Genomic DNA, 25,092 nt, shown 5'->3' on the forward strand with positions numbered 1-25,092 from the left:
GGTCGGTCTTTTTCAGTCATGGTCGACATCAACCCTTTTACCCATCTTCAAAAAAGGCGACCTGCAACGATCCAGCCTGCTACAGGCCAATCTCCCTTCTGAATTCCATGGGAAAAATTGCAGGTCGAGTGCTCCTGGACCGCTTACAATCTTGGGCCCAGGAAAACAACATCATAATCGACCTACAATACGGTTTCCAGAAGGGGCTTGGGACCGTCGAACAGGCCCTCAACCTTACCCTTCTGACCGGGAAATATGTTAGCGCCAAAGGAGGTAACATCTTCCTCGTCTATGTCGACCTGAGTGCGGCATTTGACTGCGTCCAACATGGGAAACTCTGGGAAATACTCAGCGACCTAGGAGTGGATCCCTCACTAATAGTTTTCTTACACGAACTTTATTCGAATGCCTCAGGGCGCGTAAGATTTGGCACCAACGGCGAGCTGTCCCGCTCATTTCCAATAACAAAGGGAGTCAGACAGGGATGTGTACTGGCTCCCTTCCTGTTCAATCTTTACACCAATGGACTAGAGCAGGCTATGCTGGAAGGGAGCCAGGACCTACCCCAGATAGACCACCGTCCGATACCCACATTGTTATACGCCGACGATTCAGTCATCTTGGCCCGTACTTTGAATGAACTTCAGAAACAAATTAACAAATACGCCAGTTTCATGGACTCACTTGGCCTCAAAATAAATATAAAGAAAACTTTCACAATGTACATTGGCCCTAGGGTTAAAAACCCTAGATCGATAATGGTGGAGAACACGAAGCTGGAAAAAACCTCAGCTTATCCCTATTTAGGAATTCTGGTGGACGACGCGTTAAACTGGCATCAAGCCACTACCAACAGAAATCTTCACTTTCGTCGCGCCACATCGGCCTTGATCTCATTTACGAGGAAATTGGGGAAACCTGCGCCACCGGAACTTCTGAAAATATATTACGCTAAGTGTCACAGTGTGGCAACTTATGGAGCAGGCGTATGGGGATATGGCCGTATAGACCACATACAAATAACGGAAAATGGCTTTATAAAATATGTTCTAGCCCTTCCGCAAAGTTCCCCGACCCTTGCCTCACACCGTGAGCTTGGCATGGAATATATAGCAGACACTATTCGTTCTCAGCCAATCTTACTGTGGCAGCGTGTTTGGACCAAACCCGAGTGTCACTTAACTCGCTCCCTTATTACAGACTGTTTAGCTTTATCGAACTGGCATAAGATCCCGTGGCTTGCCTATGTATGGAACTTCTTTAATGATTTGGATTGCAAGTCCTACTTTGAAGATCCTGCCTCGATCGAAGATATCTCCAGAAAACACCTAAAATCAAAGTGCTTGGCACACCTGAGAGAGCTTCGAAACCAAGCTGAGATCATAAAACCTTCTAATGAACAAATCTGTGCAATACAACCTCTTAAAGGCATGCAACCATATCTGTCCTACTTTTTGTCAAATCATGAGAAATTCCTATTAACGAGATTCCGTTTTAATACCTTTTTTCGTTTAGTCTCTTTTCCGGAAACCCACAACTGGTCCCGCAACCTGTTGAACTGTCAATGAGATGGAATTTCTCCACAGACAACGATTCATGTCACACTGTTTTGTAAATATTACAAATCTCCACGCAAAACCTGGATTATTCCACTTCTACGATCCAGTGGCCATAGACAGTGTTATTCCGCATTTCTTTTCCTGCAGTCCTTGAATACCTCACACGAAGCCAAACTCATAGTAACTTTTCTCAAAGCAACCATCACAATACGCCAAAAACTTTTAAACTAACTAGAAATAATTAACCTGTCAATCTTTTCACGTTGTTCTCTCTTTTAACATTTTTTCTATGTTAGTGATGAAAACTGTTTTACTTTGTACTTTTTATGATTATACAATTTTGATAATCGAATAAAAGTAATTGATGATGAATTTGGTGTGTTTCTGAGACTGTTTTGAAACTCATAAAGTATTTGCTAAGGTGAGAAAAGATTCATTTAATTTAGATAGAGAATAGTATGGTTTAGGGAGAAAATTATGAAGAAAGTTGTGTATTTAAAATGTTGCTTTGTGTCAAGTGTTTTACAAATAGATTTTGTTTCTTTGTGTTACATAGCCATGTTAAAAGTGACGCAAAAAAAGTGCAAGGGTCTTACAAAAATGCTTTCATGTGTCTTAGGGTATTTTAACTCACTTCCCCATGAATGTATGAATATAATTGCTTTACAAGATGTGTTTAAAAACGTTTTTGAAATCAATTAGGTTTCTTGATATGTACTGCTAGAGTTTCATAGGTTGCTTGGGGCATATTTTCAAGGCTTTTGAGTTCCTTTGATGTAATTTTTCCCATTTTAATTTAAGACCTTTCCCCGTGGTGCAAGGTCCTTGTAAATATGCCCCCATCTGTGCTTGGCAAATTTAGATTTTAATTCTTTGACTAACATAGCCATGTTAAAAGTGACCCAAAAATGTTGCAAGGGCCTTAAAAAAAACGCTTTCATGTGTCTTAGGCCATTTTAAGTCATTTTCCCTTGAATGTAGGTATATAATTGATTTAGATGATGTGTTTAAAAACGATTTTTGAAAACAATTAGGTTTCTTGATATGTACTGCTAGAGCTTCATAGGTTGCTTGGGGCATATTTATAAGGCCTTTGAGTCTCTCTGATGTTATTTTTCCCATTTTAATTTAAGACCTTTCCCTGTGGTGCAAGGTCCTTGTAAATACGCCCCCATCTGTGCTTGGCAAATTTAGATCTTGATTATTTGACTTACATAGCCATGTTAAAAGTGATCCAAAAATGGAGCAAGGGCTTAAAAAAAACGCTTTCATGTGTCTTAGGGCATTTTAAGTCACTTCCCGATGAATGTAGGTATATAATTGATTTAGATGATGTGTTTTAAAACGTTTTTTGACATCAATTAGGTTTCTGGATATGTAGTGCTAGAGTTTCATAGGTTGCTTGGGGCATATTTATAAGGCATTTGAGTCTCTCTGATGTTATTTTTCCCATTTTAATTTAAGACCTTTCCCCGTGGTGCAAGTTCCTTGTAAATATGCCCCCATCTGTGCTTGGCAAATTTAGATTTTAATTCTTTGACTAACATAGCCATGTTAAAAACGACCCAAAAATGGTGCAAGGACCTTAAAAAAACGCTTTCATGTGTCTTAGGCCGTTTTAAGTCATTTCCCCTTGAATGTAGGTATATAGATGATTTAGATGATGTGTTTAAAAACGATTTTTGAAATCAATTAGGTTTCTTGATATGTAGTGCTAGAGTTTCATAGGTTGCTTGGGGTATATTTACAAGGCCTTTGAGTCTCTCTGATGTTATTTTTCCCATTTTAATTAAAGACATTTCCCCGTGGTGGAAGGTCCTTGTAAATACACCCCCATGTGTGCTTGGCAAATTTAGATTTTGATTATTTGACTTATATAGCCATGTTCCATACAGTTCTCACCTTCTGCGTAGTCTTTCATATGCTAGACTCCATCTGCACTATGAGATACCTAAGCAAAGGAAACATAGGTGATGTGATTGCGAAATGAGGAAAAGAATCTCCATATTTTTCAATTACATCACCTGTGTTTCCTAAGTTTACGAATGACATTGTGCAGATGAGGTTTAGGCCTGTCCACGGACACAGAAGAGGTCTGGCCTTTGTTCAAGAGTGAAGTGGACATTACTTACTTCATTGGTAGGCCTGGACATGTATTATCTCCTCTGTACTCTTCAACAAGCGTAAATTTCATCTGCAACCCTGAGTAGGCCTCACCTTAAACAAACCTCTGGATAGGCCACACCTTATCGTCATCCTGAATCAGTCATTTAAAATGTTAGGGACAGATTTATGATAGATGTATGCCTCTTTTGCGTCACTGTGCGTCACTTTTGTGAAGCAGCGGCGGTGCAAAGGATTTGCTATGTGGCGACATATTTACAACTTGATGCATCTAGGCAGATGTGTCATGCTGTAAAGTTCCGTGCCACATGAAACTGATGCAGCAGTGATGCAAAAGATGCACCATGTTGTAAGACAGGCCTCACTTCATCTCCAACAAGATAAGAAGCTGAATCTTCTGTAAATGTCAAAATGTTGTATACACTGCTGAACTTCTGTGTACTCTTTGATATGCTAGACTCCATCTGCACTATGAGATACCTAAGCAAAGGAAACACAGGTGATGTGATTGTGAAATGAGGAAAAGAATCTCCACATTTTTCAATTACATCACCTGTGTTTCCTAAGTTTACGAATGACATTGTGCAGATGAGGTTTAGGCCTGTCCACGGACACAGAAGAGGTCTGGCCTTTGTTCAAGAGTGAAGTGGACATTACTTACTTCATTGGTAGGCCTTCACATGTATTATCTCCTCTGTACTCTTCAACAAGCGTAAATTTCATCTGCAACCCTGAGTAGGCCTCACCTTAAACAAACCTCTGGATAGGCCACACCTTATCGTCATCCTGAATCAATCATTTAAAATGTTAGGGACAGATTTATGATAGATGTATGCCTCTTTTGTGTCACTGTGCGTCACTTTTGTGACGCAGCGGCGGTGCAAAAGATTTGCTATGTGGCGACATATTTACAACTTGATGCATCTAGGCAGATGTGTCATGCTGTAAAGTCCCGTGCCACATGAAACCGATGCAGCAGTGATGCAAAAGATGCACCATGTTGCAAGACAGGCCTCACTTCATCTCCAACAAGATAAGAAGCTGAATCTTCTGTAAATGTCAAAATTGTTGTATACACTGCTGAACTTCTGTGTACTCTTTGATATGCTAGACTCCATCTGCACTATGAGATACCTAAGCAAAGGAAACACAGGTGATGTGATTGTGAAATGAGGAAAAGAAACTCCACATTCTTCAATTACATCACCTGTGTTTCCTAAGTTTACGAATGAGATTGTAAAGATGAGCTTTGGGCCTGTCCACGGACACAGAAGAGGTCTGGCCTTTGTTCAAGAGTGAAGTGGACATGACTTACTTCATTGGTAGGCCTTCACATGTATTACCTCCTCTGTACTCTTCAACAAGCGTAAATTTCATCTGCAACCCTGAGTAGGGCTCACCTTAAACAAACCTCTGGATAGGCCACACCATATCGTCATCCTGAATTAATCATTTAAAATGTTAGGGACAGATTTATGATAGGTGTATGCCTCTTTTGCGTCACTGTGCGTCACTTTTGTGACGCAGCGGCGGTGCAAAAGATTTGCTATGTGGTGACATATTTACAACTTGATGCATCTAGGCAGATGTGTCATGCTGTAAAGTCCCGTGCCACATGAAACCGATGCAGCAGTGATGCAAAAGATGCACCATGTTGCAAGACAGGCCTCACTTCATCTCCAACAAGATAAGAAGCTGAATCTTCTGTAAATGTCAAAACTGTTGTATACACTGCTGAACTTCTGTGTACTCTTTCATATGCTACACTCCATCTGCACTATGAGATACCTAACCAAAGGAAACACAGGTGATGTGATTGTGAAATGAGGAAAAGAAACTCCACATTTTTCAATTACATCACCTGTGTTTTCTAACTTTACGAATGACATTGTGCAGATGAGCTTTAGGCCTGTCCACAGACACAGAAGAGGTATGGCCTTTGTTCAAGAGTGAAGTGGACATGACTCAATTCATTGGTAGGCCTGGACATGTATTATCTCCTCTGTATTCTTCAACAAACCTAAATTTCATCTGCAACCCTGAGTAGGCCTCACCTCAAACAAACCTCTGGATAGGCCACACCTTATCGTCATCCTGAATCAATCATTTAAAATGTTAGGGACAGATTTATGATAGGTGTGTGCCTCTTTTCCGCTGCTGTGCGTCACTTTTGTGATGCAACGGCGGTGCAAAAGATTTGCTATGTTGTGACATATTTACAACTTGATGCATCTAGGCAGATGTGTCATGCTGTAAAGTCCTGTGCCACATGAAACCTGCGTCAGATTTCATATAGGTGTTTTGTTGCAGGGTATGCATTTATTTGCATGAAAGCCCTGTAAAACTAACACAGTGAAATTTAGAAGATTTCACTGAGTCAGCTTTATAGCATTGCTGAATCAATCCTTACGCCTGTTTGAAACAGGCATAAGGAGTGATGCACCATGCAATGTGAGGCTTCCTCCTGTGCATTGCAGTAGACATGTCGCGCTTACGACGTGATTCCTGCAATGTGCTGCTTTTGCAGCACAGATGCGTGACGCATCTGTGCTGTTTTTGCTCAATGGTGCTCCACATTGTAAATGCGGCACACCATGGGTGGCAGAGCAGTGGTGCACATTAACTGGTGCATCCGTGGGGATGCGCCAGTTAACATAAATCTGCCACTTTACATTTAAGTATGAGCAGGGGACACAGAGTCGGTGAGGCTTATCCAAGGTTAAGAAGAGATGAGTCCTGTTCACTGAAAACTTGGACATAGGCCTCACCTCCTCAGCATCGCTGGACATGGCTAAATAATAGCTGCAAAATGTTACTCTTGTTAAACAATTTCACTATTATAATCTCTGAGATTTGTCTCTTACTCTGCAACATCTCATTGTTGTTCTCTTTCTTTAAAGATAACGACAACATCAAGCATGAGTGATAATGAGCAATCTGTTGATCTCGATATTATCATTGAAATTGTGATTGAAACATCAGTGGAAGTAGATCCCTTGGATGATTTAAATCCTGAGGATGATGAAGAACATGATGAGGATGCCGATTTGTCAGAATTGTATGACATAGGGTGGGAAGCTGACCTGCTCGAGCCTATGGAACTATAAACATTTATTTTTAAAATGTACTTGAAATGAAAAGTAAAAATGTAAACTGTTTCATTTAAAATTAAACACAACTTCAAAAACAGGTTATGTGTAGTGTCTTTAATGAAATAGTAAAATATGCTCATAAAATTAGATCAGATTCACATATAAAACAGAACAGGTAAAATGTAGAAGCATTCCATTTCTTTGCTACTATTTGTGATTTCTAAATTTGCCAATGCACTAAAAATTATTCTATGTAAAAATAACAAGTAGTGTGTTAAATTTTTGATGACTGTTATTGATTTACTGTTTGCTAATAGTGGTTAATAACATTTTTTATTATATTTTACCACAGATTCAACTGCAGATCATTTCAAAATTAAAGAATGCCTTCGAAGGACAGAAGGCGAAAGGCTACCAAACATCAAAGACAGCAGCTCCAAAAAATATTGCAGCAGACCTCTACAATAAAAACTTGTCAAGTCACCAAGAAAGGTCCGGGTAAGATAAAAAAATCATTCATAAGAAATATTTGTAGAAAAAAAAGTAGTACTACAGAAAATGTTTTAGTCCAGAAAAAGAGAAGCAATTTAAACGGAAAGGGAAGGCCAATCAAAAATGTTACTGCTAGAGCAGGAGATAACTCTGTGCATGGTAGTAGAAGGAAAAATCAGTTTAGGGACATTCGTAGACGAATGTTCCGCAACAGGATAATTGGCAATTTGTTAAAAAATATTAAGAAAGGTCAGCAGAAAGTGGTTTTTTATAAGAGAAAAAAAAAATTGAGAAAGTTATTGATCAGGCATTTGAAATTAAGCGAAAGTTATTTATTTTGATAATCAATAGAATTAGGAAGCTAAACAAGGCAATTTATGATTTCAAAAGAAATAGTAGATGGAAGAGAACAGTTAATCGTAGTAATTTTTGTGAAGTTTTTTCAGGAGAATGGATGCATAGTTCAAGTTGTGAGGCATTTTTTAATGAGGAGAGTTATTTCCAGGATAATGATTTGGTGCATGCAGTTGACATCAGTGGTCGAGCTTATGAGGTGAAAGATGGTTGTCCAGTTGAAAAAGAAAAACTTGTGACAACAGAGGCAGAAGAGGTGTTAGGTAATGAGGTTTTAGGAAGACATCCTAAGGGACCTGTGTACACCTGGAAGTGTAGTAGTATTTGCAGTGTGCGACAGGATTCCATCAATTTGCTTTGTGATTTTGTACGGACATTTAATAAGAAAAGTTTGAAGCAGAAAATGAAGTTGTTGCAAGAATTAGATCCTTGCAGAGTGAGAGAAGTGACAGGTTTGCAAGGTCATTCACTGGCTTGTCTTTCCAGGAGAGTATGCCAGAGTGTTTTTCATCATTTCAGGATGCTAGCAGTGCATCATAATAAAGTGAGGAAATTAGTTAGAATGTTGTATTATGCTAAGAGTCCAGCAGTTATGCTTAAACAATTATGCACTGCTCTTTTGCATGGTTCTGAAATAGATGTGAAGAATATTTGTGAAGAAATTGAGTTTTGTTACTTTGGAAGTAAAGAGGAGAATGTTGAAATTGACCCAGAAGAAGAGGGTAATGTGGAAGATAGTGTACAGGTTTCCAGTACAGATAATTTTCAGAAGGAAATTGCCACGTTTCAGGTGAAATCAAGTGAGAGGCCTAATTTCACTTGTGTGTGTTGTCGACGCACTTATTATAAGAATCAGACTAAGTTAGTGGATTTATATGCAAAAAGTGAAAGGGAAAAAAATAGTGAATGGAAGGATTTTGCAACATACTTGATGGTAGAAAATTGTTTTGATTTGGGATTGGATCAACGTGTCTGTACTTATTGTTGTAACAAATTAAATCAAAACCAGATGCCTGCTAGAGCGGTTCATAATAATCTGGAATTGGTTGAGATTCCTTCTGAATTGAAGGATTTAAATACTAATGAATCTATTTTGATTCAAAGTATCCATCCCTTTCAGGCTATTGTAAGAATGGAGCCAAAGACAGGGAAATTGCCTCCATCAGATTTACAGAGAGGATTAAAGGGAAGAGTTGTTTATTTGCCTCTAGATTTGAAGAAAAACATTAATACAATTGGAGTAGAAAAAGTGGAAGAGGAACCTCTGGTTATCTTAGTTAATGGGGTTCCGACAAAGAGTAAGAAAATATGGCAAGATTTAGTGGATGTTAGGAAAGTCAAAAAGGCAACATTGTATTTGAAAAAAAACAATAAGTACTATAAGAATGTATATGTTGCAGAAGAGGAAGTAAGTGAAGAAGAGGATAGCGATTTGTGTGCTGGTCAAATTGAGAAAGTAGAACCCTCTAAAAGTGAAGAAATATATGAACATTATAGTGTTCATCCTTTGCATTCCAAGGAAGTCATGGGGAATGCTATTGAGTTGTTTCAAATGAAACAAGCCAAAGGGAGTCCCATTAGTGTTTGGGAGGAAAGTTTGGAAGCTCGGTGTTTCCCACAGCTATTTCCAACAGGTCAAGGAGGAAGATATGATGAGCGACCTCATCAAATTCCTGCTTCTGAATACCGGACTTTACGATTGTATGCAGAAGATCCTAGGTTTCGACAATGCATTCCCTATTTGTTTCATCTCCTGTTTGAAAGCGATCTGTCTGGACTGTCATATGCAGTGAACCACATCTTGAAAAGTGGTATACAGATGCAAAACATCTCGGCAAGTGACTTTATGGATAAAGTCAATGTGCAAGACAGTATTTTGGATTCTCACCTGATTAATCTCATGGCGTGTCAGCGTGGTACTAATGAGTACTGGTACCGTCGTCATGGTGATTTAAAATGTATGCTGAGGAACTTAGGAACTCCCACATGGTTCCTCACTCTCAGCTGTGCCGAGTATGGCTGGGAAGACTTACTTGAATTTCTACGAGAGGCAAATGGAAACATTGAAAATATCGAATTCAAGACACCCGGAGAACTGTGCTCTTTGGATCCAGTGAATGTATGCAGGTACTTCAATCATAGATTTGAAGCTATGATGTCTTTCATCATGAACAAGAGAAATCCACCTCTTGGAGAGGTGTTGGATTTCTTCTGGAGAAAGGAGTACCAAGCACGAGGTGCTCCTCATATACGTATGCTGCTGTGGATCAAGGATGCACCTAAATTTGGAACGGATCCAGAAGACTTAGTGATGAGTTTCATAGAACAGTATTCTACATGTGCTTTTCCAAACGCAAAGGAGGACAAAAGCCTAAGAGAACAAGTTCCACGCTTCCAAAGCCATCGTTGCGGAAAGTACTGTCGTCGTAAATTCAGAAACAAGGACAAGTTCTACACCAAATGTCGTTTCGCCTTTCCACGACCGGTGATTTCTAAAGGAAGAGTGAACAGTTTGATGTCTTCGCTGCGACATAATGTGATGAAGAAATCACCTAAAAACACATACAATTTGAAAAGGAACGAAGAGTCCAAGTATATCAACGACTACAACCCAGTGATTTTGTCCATGTGGAATGCTAACATGGATATACAGTTCGTGGCTGATAACTGTATGGCTGTGGCTCGGTATGTGACATCTTACATCACCAAAAAAGAAAAGACAGAATTGAAGGATATGTGGGAGGACATTTCCCATGAAAAGAGCCTCAGTAAGAAGTTGTACAGTTTCAGTCTGAAGATGTTGTCACATCGAGAAATCGGAGCTTACGAATGTTCTGACCGGTTGTCTTCAGCAAGTCTCTATGCCAAATCCAGGAGTATCGTTTGGGCGAGTCTTGGTCTTGCTGCAACGCGTAATCGAGTTCTGAAACCTGTGCGGGATATTGAGTATTTGGCGGAAAAGGAGCCAAACAGTACTGATATTTTGAAGACCAACATGTTGAATACATATTATCCAAATAGAAGCAGACACCTCGAGAATGTTTGTCTGTATGAGGTTCTACAAAATTACATATTCAAGAGGAACATCAAAGAAGATATTGATAAAGGAGTGTATGCTGTAATTGGAAGTGAGGGATGTCTCGTCAAGCAAAGAAAATGCCACTTGGTAAACCATCGAAAATTGAGTGGCGAATCTCCTGAAAAAAAAGAGTTTTTCTATTTAGCACTTTTGCAACTTTTCAAGCCTTGGCGTGCAGAAGAGGAACTGCTTGGAGATTTCCTCTGTTACGAAGACTCATTCAATGCCGCCAAGGAGACCATAGAATGTCCTGTTTTTCTCAAATATCTAGAAATGTTGAATGTGGAAATTGAGCAGGAAGCAACGATTGCAGCCGAGATTGCTAGAGACAGTTCTCAGGACAGTCAGAGTTCTGTTTTTTGAGTCAGGATCCACTAGGAGGACCAGTTATCGAAAATGAAGCTGCCACTGCCATGATTGAAGTGGAAAGAGCCATGGCACATGCTCAGGAGGATGCGGTTAACTTAGAAGACTTGGAAAGACAACTTAACGTTGAGCAGAGGAAAATATATGACGAAGTTACCAACCAAATTGATCATGGATTAAGTCATGAGAAGAAGGAGTGCTCCTGTACGTCGTTGAAACCTGTCCGACTGTACGTGAGTGGAGAAGCGGGAACTGGAAAAAGTTTCCTCATTAAAGCAATTTCATGTTATTTGCAGAAAAGGACTGAGTCATCGCTGTCTTGTGTTGTCACCGCTCCAACTGGACTGGCAGCTCATAACATTAAAGGTATTACTTTGCATCGTCTACTGATGCTGCCAGTGGAGCATGATAACAAATTACAATACCACAAGTTATCTGGAGATGCTTGTTGTGAAGTTTCAAGAGTCTTGAAGAAAATGAAACTTCTTATCATTGACGAAGTAAGCATGGTTTCCAATGTCATGCTTGCCTTTGTGCATTTGAGAATGCAAGAAGTTCTCAAAACAGAGTATGATGTGTTATTTGGTGGCAAACACATCATTGTTTTCGGTGATCTTCTGCAGCTGACACCAGTGAAAGGACAACCTGTGTTCAAAATGCTCACGCATGAAGATACCAGGAAGTGCCTAGGGAGCATTGGCAACGTTAATATATGGTTAAACTTCAATTATGCTGAACTGCATGAAAATATGCGTCAGGCGAAGGATGAAGATTACAAGAATATTCTACAAGATGTTAGAATCGGAAAAGTGACCGAGCATGGAAAAGAAGCTTTACATGCACGATTACTGTCAAATTTGTATCCAGAACAAGACGTTGTGCCTGAGAATATTTTTCAGAAAATTACTGAGAAGAAATCTGGAATATGTTTGATGCCAACTCTTGCAGAATGTGCCATCTTCAACAACAAAATGTTGTATTTAGAAAACCAAGATATTGTGAAACTGGAAGCTATTGACAGAGTAGAGCATATGGGACCAACAATTATTTTGTCTGAGAATTTGAAATCAAAATTGGATTCATTAGAAAAGAGTATATCTAAAACTGCGGGTTTTGAAAAGACTCTGAATGTGTGCTTAAATTGCCGTATAATTTTAAGAAGGAATTTACATGTTGAAAGAGGTCTGGTAAATGGATCAATGGGTAATGTTGTTGATTTTGTGAAATACAGAAATAGGGATGAAATTGAATTTTTAAAAATTAAATTTGATGGCATTGAGGAAGTACAACTAATTGGTCGTTGCTCTGCTAGGTTTTTGCTTGTGAAAGACTTATATGTTCGCCGTAAGCAGTTTCCTGTTTGCTTGGCATATGCGGTGACAATCCATAAATCGCAAGGTTTGAGTGTAGACAGTGCATTGGTGAATATTGGCAGTTCTGTGTTCAAGGAGGGTATGGCATATGTGGCATTGTCATGAGTCAGAACTTTATCAGGATTGTACTTGATTGAGTGTGATGTCACAAACATTTGTGCGGATCTAGACTGTGTTAAGGAATACAATAGGTTAAGAAGAGAGTATGCGCCACATTTGCCTCAATATCCTTTGTTTAAGAAACGTGTGATAGGCCGGAAACGAAGAAATGTGACCAATAGTAGGGAGGTTGTAGCAAAAAGACGAAAAGTCGATGAACCAGAAATTATAGGCAGAAAGGAAAAGGATTTTGTTGAAGATGTTGTTGGTTTTCAATTTGAAAACAGTTCTGGTGTCAACTGCTATGCTAATGTAGTGGTTAATGTTTTGTTTTCTCTAGAAACTTTAAAACAAGAGATTGTGGTAAATTCGGATCAGAGATTTTGCAGTTTGTTGAATTCTGTGTTAGAGAAATGTAGCACTGATAGAACAAAAATAGAAAGTGTGTCTGAAATTCGAAATCTGATAGACAGATGTTCAGGTCAAACACAATTCTCTCAAAATATTCAGCAAGATTGTCAGGAGTTTTTAATGTATATGCTTGATGTATTGCATGATTAAGGTGTAGATGTAGATCACCTGTTTGGCAATGGCAGCATGACTGCGAGAACTGTATGGTATCAAGTACTACTAGTGTAGACTCAGAAAAATGTATATATTTAACTTTGCCAGACAGTAAATCAGTGTCCTTTAGTAAGCTAGTAAAAGCAGCTGATCACAACATGGAGTGTAGCCAATGTAAGTCTGAAATGTTGTCAACATTATTTATACGAACATATGGCCAGTATGTCATTTTAATGTTCCAACGATGTAGGCCTGATGGAACAAAATTGACAACTTTGATTAAAAATGTTGTGGCTTCACAGTTGTCAATATCAGGAAGGACTTTTATAACTGCAGCAATTATATATCATGACGGTCCTTCAATAACATCAGGACATTACACAGCTTATTTAAAGTCTAGAAATGGCTGGTCATTCTGCAATGATTCTGTTTTAACTTTCAAAAAAAAATTGCCTTATGACCTTAAAAATTCTTACCTGGTGTTTTTAAAACCACAATTTTAGGGAAAGAATCTCGGGATGTGCTCTGAGGAAATTCAAGAGGTTTTAATGGCTCCTACACAATTTGGCCTTGAGGATAAGTGTAGTACAGAGTCAAAAGTTATTTTTGAGTTTTAAATAGTTCCTGGAAAAAAAGAAGGTTTTCTTACAGAAAGTGGTGGGCACGGATTAGTTAAAGGACAACAGAGTATTTCCCAAAACAAACGGTGTTCTTACCATAACACTTGACGTCATGGAAAAATAACTGCACTTTGAATGAGTTCAGAAAAACTGTTTCTTTTTATAAGCTAATTCAAGCAGCCAATAAAAACATGGAGTAGAGGTAATGTAAGTCTGCAATGCTGTCTAGATTATTTGACCAAACTTTTGGTTATAATGTCATTTTAAAATTCCAACTATATAAACCTGATGAAAGTAAGTCTTCAACTTTAATTACAAATGTTGTGGCTACATAGTCGTTTATTTTAGGAAGAACATTTTTAACTGCAGCTATTATATGACATGATGGTCCTTTGACAAGATCCGCTTATTACACAGCTTATTGAAAATGTAAAAAAAGCTGCTGTTTCGTAAATGATTCCTATTTGACTACGATACAATGTTGCCTTTTAACTTAAAAATATTCTTACTTTCTGTTTTCAGAAAAGAGAATTTAGGGTAGGTAACTGGCCTATAATGATTCTAGGGGTTGATATAAGTGTATCTACTGTTTTAAATTACTTTGTGATTAAAAGTGATGTAGAGAATTAAATAATTGTAGTAGTCATAGAGGTAGTGTAAGTCTGCTTCATAGTAAGCATTATCAGTGTCATAGGAAATGTGGAACATGAATGAGCAAGAAGGGTGAGATATTACTAGTACAGGATTGTGAAAGTGATCTTGAACGTTTTCTTTCTGAAAATTGCGGAAATACAAAATTACGGGATTTGCTCAGAAGAATTCCAAGAGTTATAAATGGCTCTTACACGATTTGGCCTTGTGGAAACGTGCGGTAGAGAGCGAGAAGTCATTTATTGTATGTAACATATTTTTCAAAACGATGGAGCTTTTCTTTCAGAAAGTGGCGGGCTGAAAATAATAGCAGCACAACAGAGTGTAAGCTGTTCATAGGATATCCCTCGACGTCATGGAAAGTAAGTTACTTTTCAGGAGTTCTGATTTCTGATTGGTTATGTTATATGGGTTTTTTAAACACAATCATTTTGATTGTGTTTTTTTCCCCGCTGTTATATGATGAATACCTCCAAGTCACTATTTTTAGTGAAATTTGATAAATTCTGAGAACAGCAAAAATAAACCATTTAACATGTATAATTAATTCTGTACTTTTTGTATTTATGATATACATTTAGAACTGTGTAGTAGGCATTGAAAAGCTGAGGCTTCTATAAGTGTCAAAGTTGTTGCATACAGTGCTCATATTCTACGTAGTCTTTCATATGATAGACTACATCTAAACAATGAGATACCTAAGCAAAGGAAACACAGGTGATGTGACTGTGGAATGAGCAAAAAAAATTGCACGTTTTTCAATTAAATTACCTGTGTTTCCTAACATTACACATCACATTGTGTAGATGAGGTTTAGGCCTGTTCCAGGAGACAGAGGGGGTCTCACATTTGTTCAAGAGTGCAGTGGACATGACTCACTCCGTTGGTAGGCCTGCACATGTATTATCTCCTCTATACTCTTCAACAAGCCTAAATTTCATCTGCAACCCTGAGTAGGACTTACCTGAAACAAATCTCTGGATAGGCCACACCTTATCAGCATCTAGAAACAATCATTTAAAATGTTAAGTGCAGATTTATGATGGCCATACGCCTCTTTTGGGTCGCTGTTCCGTCACTTTTGTGACGCAGCAGCAGTGTAAAAGATGCACCATGTTGCAAGATAGGCCTCAGTTCATCTCCAGCAAGATACCGTCAGTTTAAAATGTATATAATTAGGACTGTGTAGGGGGCATGCAGAAGCTGAGGCTTCAGTAAGTGTCAAAGTTGTTGCATGCAGTGCTGCATTTCTGGGTACTCTTTCATATGCTGGACTACATCTGCACAATGAGATACCTAAGCAAAGGAAACACAATTGATGTGATTGTGAAATGAGCAAAAGAAATTGCACGTTTTTCAATTACATCACCTGTGTTTCCTAACATTACACATCACATTGTGCAGATCAAGTTTAGGCCTGTCCAAGGAAACAGAGGAGGTCTGGCCTTTGTTCAAGAGTGAAGTGGACATGACTCACTTCATTGGTAGACATGGACATGTATTATCTCCTCTGTACTCTTCAACAAGCCTAAATTTCATCTGCAACCCTGAGTAGGCCTCACCTCAAACAAACCTCTGGATAGGACACACCTTATTGTCATCCTGAAACAATCATTTAAAATGTTAGGGACAGTTTTATGATGGCTGTGCACCTCTTTTGCGCTGCCGTTGCATCACTTTTGTGAGACAGCAGCAGTGCAAAAGATGCACCATGTTGCAAGATAGGCCTCACTTCATCTGCATCAAGATACTGTTAGTTTAAAATGTATATTTTTAGGACTGTGTAGGGGCATGGAGAAGCAGAGGCTTCTGTAAGTGTCAAAGTTGTTGAAAAACTGTTTGTCCTTCAATCTTTTCCCTTGTCTTTTCTAATTTTTAAATACATGTTTTAATATTTTTCAAATGTTTGTTCTCTCTTTCACAGATTGAAAGTATAAAAATAACAAGTGACTAAGTTAACGACAATTATAAGGTAAATGTTTTGTACTCTTTTCGTTACATTTCTATCACATTTAACTTCTATTAGTTTCACTACTTCATTTCTTTAACCCTCACTTTCCTGCCTTTGCTACTTTCCTCATTCCTTTCTCTATTACTTACTTACTCTACTCCTTCCACTATTTTTCTCAGTCCCTCTCTTCTCATACTTCCTCACTCTTGTTCACTCATTCCGTCTCTATTACTCTCACTGTCTCTGACTGATCACTCTTTCACTATTTGTTCATTATGCTTTCTCTCTGTAGTTCAATCACACTAAGGGGCATATTATCAACACAGGCAATAAAATTATCGCTGCTTTTATCAGCAGAAAACTGCCGCAAAAGTAGCTTTAGCGGCAGTTTTCTTCCGCAAAAGCGGCTTTAGCACCAGTTTTCTGCCGATAAAAGCAGTCATTATTGGCAGAAAACTGCTGCAAAAGCGCCTTTAGCGTCAGATTTCTGCCGATAAAAGCAGCAAAACTTTTATCGCCTATGTTGATAATATGCCCCTATGTTATTTACATTTCTTTGCTGTTTCAATCATTCCTTTTCTGTTACTTCTTCTTTTCTGCATTGTGTTTTTTCTCTCTGTTATTCCAATGTTTTAATCTTAATTTAATCATTCAGTCACATTCTCTACTCTTCTTTTTTTCTTTCACTTCCTTATCTATTTTGTTTTTCTCAATTATACCCTCTTCCATCTTTTCTTCGGTAAATAGATCTATTAAACAGTATCTTTGGTTTAGTCCCTATAGCTGTCTTTCTTTTAACATTACTCTCTGTTTCCTTCCCTTATACTTACTCTTCTTTTAAAAAAAAAAAAATGTTGGGTTCGCTCCCGGTTCGCGTACCGGCGAGCGAACCGGGAAGCGAACCAAAAGAAATAGAGGTTGGCAGAGTGCTAAATATTCTACCAATTTGTTTATAAAGGGGAGGTAGTTCTGATAAGAACTTTTTTTTTATTGTTTTTGTTGTTTTATATTTTTTTTATTATTTTTCTGAACATTTTTTTACTTTTTTTGTATTTTTTGAACGGTTGGGTTTTTTTGGGTGGGGGAAACGAAAACGATTCATTGTAAAGGGCTCAACAGGAGCAACAAAAAAAAAAGAATTTATTCTCTGGGGCGTTTCGGACAATCATGATTGTCGATAGCTCTGTTGATCAGAGTGATGCTACTTTCTCTGTAGCAAATGAATTGGTTACAACGCACGCACACTTGTTTCACTTCCCCGAACCTCATTTGTATATTTGGGACCATCTCCCTCGCCTCTGGTCCCGTCACTTCCTGTACAACTGATCTTCTGGCCATAGAAGGGGGATTATCTTGCTGGTCACGTAACTGCGCAGCACTGTAGTTGATAGGGTGCCACCTCTGCATATGGCGATGCATTGTATAATTCCCGTAACTATATTTTTTATCTGTCCCTCTGGATAGACTTTCTTTACATATAAGGCAAGTTACGTACCGGGCATTGACTTTTTTTTGGCCCCGGGGATATTAAAAAAATTGCCAAATATAATTTTCTTTGACATGAGACCTCCTGGGCTCCTCACGCAAAAACTGCCTCTCTTCCTGCTCTTCCTCTTCTTCCTCTTCTTCCTCCTCTTGCTGAATTATAACTTCAGCAGGTGGTCCTCTCTTCCTTGGAGGTGGTGGAGGTGGTGGGGAAGCACCAGCTGAAGCTACTAATGAAGCCATTGCTCAGTGATCACAAAAGGTCTTCCTCTCACAAAGATGAAAGTCAGAGTGAGGAAAGAAGGAGGGGTTTTCATCATTTGGGAAAAACAATAGTTCTAAACCAATGAAAAGTGTTACTTTTAGGTCACATGACCTAGTCTTACATCATTATGAAACGAAAAGTGAAATGAACCAATGAAAAGTGTTATTAACAAGTCACATGACCTGTTGTGTTTACGTTACGCGCTTTGGGCCGCGTCCCGGATCGCTTCCGAGAAGCTGCGCTTCGCGCCTCGTTCGCGTACCGGTTCACTTCCGGGTACGCTAACGCGGCGCGTCATATGACGTTTCACGCGACAACGCGATACGTCACGATGACGCGACGCGTCACGATGTTGTTTTCTAACGCGGCAGTTGCGCAAACGGAACGTTTACCGGTTCGCGGACCGGGTCGCGGCACCATTTTGAGCTAACGGGAAGCGACCCGGTTCGCGGACCGGGAGCGAAACAAAAAATAATAATAAAAAAAATACATACATTTTTTTATTAATAAACATATAAAATATATTTTTTGATTTAAAGAAGAATACATTTTAAAGCTTTTGATATTTGCTATTAAAAAACCATTGAAATTCACAGAAAAAAACATAGGTTATAGACCATATATAGTTAGGAATTAGCATTTACAAAACCTTGAAAATTCACTGAAAAAAACATAGGTTATAGACCATATATAGTTAGGAATTAGCATTTAAGAAACCTTTTTTTTACTCACACAAAACCATTGAAATTCCATATATAGTTAGTTGTACTAACTATATATCGCGCACCCGCAATCCACTGCTGATCATGTCACATATTACATCATTCATGACATGGTCAGTGACATCACTGATGACATCACTGATGACATCTCAAATGACATCACTGATGACATCACTGATGACATCTCAAAAGGAAGAAAAGGGAGGTTTTTTGGATTTTCCTGTTGGATTCAGCAAAAACCGGCCTTAACGAATGCTGTCCCTGGGAAAATGCCTTATTATGAGGTATTAATGCCCTATTATGAGATATAGTGGTCCCCTCTCCCTTCTTTCCAGTGACTCCTTTATCTGAATCTTACCGCGTGGGTATATATAAACTTAACCCAGCAACGCATTTGCTATGTTAAAATCACTGTGAAATTTATTTTCCTTCATATGCCTTGGTATGGAGTGCCCGATTCAGGACTATTTAGGCCACGTTACTGTTATTGCCTGTTTATTGTTGATAGAATAGCTATGTTAAACGGACTGCTGTTCGTCTGTGATTAGATATTGGTCGAATACTCCGATCCCTACTCTGGTCCATGCCAGGTCTTATCCACGACCCCTAGCAACCTGAGCGAAGCGGCCAGGTGTCCGAGATTAGAAGGGAAGGGGGCGTGTCTGCTACATCTTCTTCTAAAGGCGGGAACTCGCGCCTTAGGCTCGCCTGATATCTGTGTGCATCGTTACCGTGAGGAGAAAGTGCATCTGCCTGGACGCGGCTGTCTTGACTAGGTAAGAAATGCTCGACGGCTGACAGGCTAGGTCGGCGCTCGGAGTAATCCTTTTTGTTAATTGCGCTCGCTCGTTATGCAAATCCGTCCATGTTAGTGGAGGCGCTGTATGCGATATTAAAGATCTTATCGCTGAAGTTTCACAAGTGATTTTCCGTGCTCTTTTGATTATATTCTAGAGCACGAGTGAAACTAAGTCTGCAGCGGAATTCTCTCTGAGCTGCCATCCCGGACGTTTGAAAAAAGGAAAAAGAAACTAGAGTGAAGTTGCCGTGCCGGTAATCTTTTTGTACGTGCATATTTATAGAGTGGAGTCTATCTTCCTTTTAGGAAAATCCATTTTTATTTCGCCTGCATTCTGGGCGCCTTTGAAGCATGCTGCCGAGGTGCTTCATCTTTTAACTGAAAATCCCTTTGTTTGCATATTTGCTCTCTCTTAATTCCTCGTGCCTTCTTGATTACTTTCAGAGCACTCGTGAAAACAAAGTCTACACTCTAACCCTTGCCTAGTCGCCACTCTGGACGATTGAAGAAAAGAAAAATAGAAGAGTGAAGCATGCCGTGCCGATAATTGTTTGGTACGTCTGTTGTGTGCATGATAGATTCGCTTCTCACTTCCACATGTTCTCGTACTCGGATGAGAAGGCTTGGGCATTCCCTTTTTAAATTTACCCCAACTGGCAGTGAGGACGAAAGAAATCTTGAATTGTTTTGATGTAGCGCTGTGCAACACTTTGAAACACTAAACTAACCTTTCTATATAAAAAAAATCAAATAAAGGACATAGGGGCGACGCTAATGAATGTGTGCATATATAATTTTCTAGATGAAATTGAAAACCGGCCCGTTCGAAGGTAAACATCTACTAGAGATTGAAAAGCCGCCTCCCAAATAAACGCTCCAGAAGTGGGTAAGAGGTGTTATAATATATGTTAAAAGAAAAAAAGGGGGGAGGGAAAAAAAAATTTGTTTTTGGCTGTCTGCTGGAGGGATGTACGAAGTTGTTGTGAAATGTACTCCCGAGGAGCCCTCTGGCCTCATTCCTACGAGGTACCATCCCACCAGTTTGTGACCCATACCACTTATACTGAGCTGGCTATCTCTAAATTACCATATACTGGTGATACTTACAGGTATAGAGAGACTGGATCAGAGAGATATATATACCTAACACACATAATGAGCTTAACTCTTTTCTGCCTACCTCTTTATATTGTGCCTTCTTTGATCGTTTAGATAATTTTGAGTGATGAATGGGTGGGATGATTGTTGATATTGGAAATATATGAGACGTTTTGGATTCCAGGAATTCTTGTTTGCGTTTTAAATACTTGGCCTGTATGAATATGATGTAACTGTCTATCCGTTCAACATTGGAACTCATCAAACAAGGGGTGTGTCCCTAAACGAGGTATACTATATGATTGAACACGCACTATGAGGAATCAGTTATGTAGATCTGATTGAACGAAAACTAATGCTTTTGATTAAACTTAACGTATGGGAAAGATATATTATCAGATGGTGTAACGTACATGAGGGTGTATATTCTAAAATGTAACTTTTTCTGTTGATAACAGATTGTCCACGGAACACTTCCCTATGTGTTGTGTCCCCCACTACCTCGGCATGAGAGCCCTGATGAAGGTGCGCCTGTTGATCTAGGCTGAGCACCGAAACGCGCGTTGGCTTTACGTGTGTCCTGGATCTGGTTCAACAACTTGAAATCTCTGGCTATCTGCTATGTAGATCCTAAAGGATCCAGCTATTACTCTTGTTGTTCTGGGAATTATGTTGAGGAATCTGTAGTTTATGTTCAGTATGCTGGTGAAGGTTTTAGTGTGACTGAAAGATAGGAAGTGTCTGGATGGTTGAGAGGAGTTGTGGGGTGACTGTATGATGTATATTTTTTGATGTATATATATTTTTTGAAATATGTTTTATGAATTGAAGTAATTACACATGTGGGTATGAAATACCACGGATTAAAATTGCACTGACAAAACATAACACAAAAAAAGAAAAATAAAGATTTTATACTTTCTTATCTAAAACTTTTGTGTACCGTGTGATCTCCCTGTTACCCTCTTGGTGAGTTCCTTGTTGTATGTCCATTAATGTTGGACCCTTTTGGGACACTTTTTGATCCGCCAGGGTGGACTGTTTCCCTTGCAGTAGTGTTATTTTCCCCTGACGTCTACCCGTAGCTCTTACAGGGGGCCCCCTTTTTGTATTAGTAGAATTTACCCAACTAAACACCATATTCTTATATTACTTGTGTTCATAACTAAACTGTTCTTGGCATCCTACCTGTTACAATAAGTGACTGGAAATGTAGATTGATTGCTTACACTGAGCAGATGTTACTTCTCAATTAATCAAACTGAGAGGTTGTAAATCAATTAAAACATGTCAAAGAAGTGCACTTCAGACATGAGAAGACCAACTTCGCTTCTGAAGATAAGACAGACAGATACAAAATGCAGAAGAGCCATCCATGTTACTGCACAGATGATAACAGGATGCAGATCACATCGCAGACTTACCTTTTCATGTTAAACAGATGCAATAGGTGTGCATCGCCACAAAGCAAAACGTTGTTCAATGTGAAACGTGTTTTTAAGTATGCTCCATAGGGAAAATCAGGGCCATATTTATCAAAAAGTAATATAGCGTAGCAAGTCACCTTGCTGTAATGTATTACAGGGACAGGGCAGGAATGGGCCATATTTATCACAATATGGTGCATTGCTTCATGTTCCCAGCGCAGGCGGTCTATATGCTGCATAGCACCAATGCAGGCACCCATGCACCATGGACCAAGAGTGCCTGTGCTGCAAGTAATATTGTCTTTGTGCCAAAAGGAGCAATCCCCAGATCGCAGCACACATAGATATTTCTCTGCGTTATGCCTCCCCTGTTGAGGTTATGCCTGCCAGCAATGGTAAATCCGGAAATGCGTCAAAATCCATGGGTGTCGCGTGAGAACACCCACACAATGCCCATGGAATCCCTCCCTGAGGCATAACGCAATGCAGCGTTTTTGGCCACGGAAAGGGGCATTGTGTTGCATGATAAATCACATTTTAGGGGTTGCGTCGCATTTGCATCACGTTGCATGGTGCAAAAGCGACACAACCCCTTGTGAAGCAAACCCTTGATGAATATGGCCCTCGGTGCTTAATTTGAGCCAGTAGTTTCTCACTCTATGTCAATTTTTACAAGATGAACACAGTGACAGTTGTGTATTATTTCAGTATACATCCAAAGTGACCTATACTGCCCCAAGCCATTCTAATAGCTTTGAGGGCCTGGAATAGTCTGAATTGTTGCACTTGTTGGTGTGTAATGGTAAGTAGTTGTGGTGCTGTCACTGGTAGTGGTGGCAGGAGCAATGTGCCTCCTGACAATGTCCCTGGCACTTATGTTTCTACAAATGAAGTACTGGAGAGAATAACCTCTTTCACAAGTTGCTCAGATAAAACAGGAAAATGCCACTGACATTCAAGCTAGCTTTCAGGTTATGATAATATTACAGGAGTGCATTTTTGACACCAGACCTATTTCTCTGATTACCTAGGTAGCAGAACTATCCTTCAAAATATATAATTGTTATATGCATGGAGCTGATACAAAAAGATACTAGCGCTGCCATTTATCCTAAAGACTAAGGGGGATATTGTCAAGAACGTGCGATAATTATCGCAAAATTAGCTTAACGCAACTCTTTACATCGAAATCCAATGCGGTAAAATAACGCTGTGTTAACGTAGTATTCTCAACACGGCGGTACCATGCGATAGTCTAACGTCAAATGACCGTGTTAAAATCAAGGCGACGCCGCGAACATGCGACACACGAACGGGGATAAAGCAGCTATGTCCCAAACCGCGATACAAAAATCAGCAATAACCAGCGACAGGCCTGAAATTCCCACGCGTCATGTGGGAAAATGTACCATAAAAGCAGCGGAAAAAAAACGGTGAGATTACAATGTATGAGTACAACCCCACATCCGTGATTTAGAACAAATGTCCATTATCCCGCATCAAATAGGCATCTCCTCATGAACAGTCACAATGCACATTGACTTGCAGTCTGCATGTAAACTGTGCCAGTGTGGAAACATACATGGAACACACTGTGAAAACGCATTTCCCCTTCACATTGCAGAGGGACAATCAACACCTCAGGTCTATGATCAATCAAGTGTGAAAGCATGGATGAATGTAGAGGCAGTGACTCCCCCTTACCTACATGTTGCTCATGTTGTTGGACTTGAGTCACAGAGTGCATCCCTGCATCATTGTGGTACATATTTGACCCCAAAAGAAGCCCTGTTGTGTCTTGTAGGTCACAAATGACAGCCTATATGTAATGGTTTGGGACATATGTGAAATGCTGAAGAGTGGGGTTCCGTACAATCTGTGACACACAGAACTGACATTTCGAATACGTGACACCCTAAACATCCTCTCTGTACAGAGGTGATACACCCACCATCTATTATCAAATTATGAAATTGTTAGCAATACATGTCGCACTTACACTTGCCTGAGTGATGTGCTTGTACACATGAGTGACATGCAGTCAGGGAATGTGCCTTGGAATACATTTATTTGCACATGCTGTGCCTATTGTCTTTTTGTACTGTCCCATGACTGCTAAGGACTGTTACAATGTGACATGCTCATGTGAAGAAATTGTCAATGATGGTGTTCCTACGGGCTATTCCTGCTGCGGCTACAGTGGGATGTGGTCCGCCTGCCTCAACTTCCTCATCATCGTCCGGTGCATCTGGCACGTGTATCATTGGGGCATTTGTGCATACACATATGTTGTGCAACACACAACATGCAACGATCATCTTGCACATGATGTCTGCGCTGTACAGGAGCCTTTTTACCTGTGATGTCCAGGCACCTGAAACGCGACTTCAAGACGCCAAATATGCGTTCCACGATGCCCCTGGTGCGTTTGTGGGCCGTATTGTACTGCCTCTGGGCCTGTGTGTTTGGGGCTCGGAGAGGTGTCATCATCCAAGAGACACGAGTCAATAGTTCGTTCTGCATGATGTTTTGGCAGGCTCACTGGTACATTGGTGTGTGATATGTGTGACTTTCTGATTCCTGTTTGACATGTACTGCTGTGTAGCAAATGTGCGGCATCAATGTGTATTACATAGCCGCATTGCTGCTCCTCCATCCCCTTGGGCCTATTTACAATTATGAGTAGCACAGTTGCATCACTTGCACTCCTATGGCACACCACTGTAATGCCTGACTGTGCATGTCCACAAGCCTGACAACGACACAGTGATGTTGTGTGCCAAAGGTGGGCGGCTACGTGTGCGTAGGCCCATGGTAAGGATAGGGGGGACACAGATGTAGAGTTCATGGCTGGCTGAACTCACCATGCAGGTGAGGGTAGACCTTTGGCTTATGCTGCGGTAATAGTGACACACACAACAGTTGGCATGTATGATCCCTGACCCCGAGCGGGCTTGTGCTCCCTCATCTAC

General features: G+C 39.8%; 1 long non-coding RNA gene across 1 annotated transcript; it reads left to right on the forward strand.

Moving 5' to 3' along the window:
* The first annotated feature begins 19,487 nt into the window (after positions 1–19,487).
* Positions 19,488–21,616, forward strand: LOC144771749 (uncharacterized). Its single transcript, XR_013599463.1, has 5 exons — positions 19,488–19,572; positions 19,751–19,860; positions 20,040–20,149; positions 20,398–20,481; positions 21,152–21,616. It is a non-coding gene; the product is annotated as an uncharacterized LOC144771749 (long non-coding RNA).
* Positions 21,617–25,092: the final 3,476 nt, after the last annotated feature.

The sequence above is a fragment of the Lissotriton helveticus genome, chromosome 8 (assembly GCF_964261635.1).
Source record: "Lissotriton helveticus chromosome 8, aLisHel1.1, whole genome shotgun sequence".
NCBI classification, from domain to species: domain Eukaryota; kingdom Metazoa; phylum Chordata; class Amphibia; order Caudata; family Salamandridae; genus Lissotriton; species Lissotriton helveticus.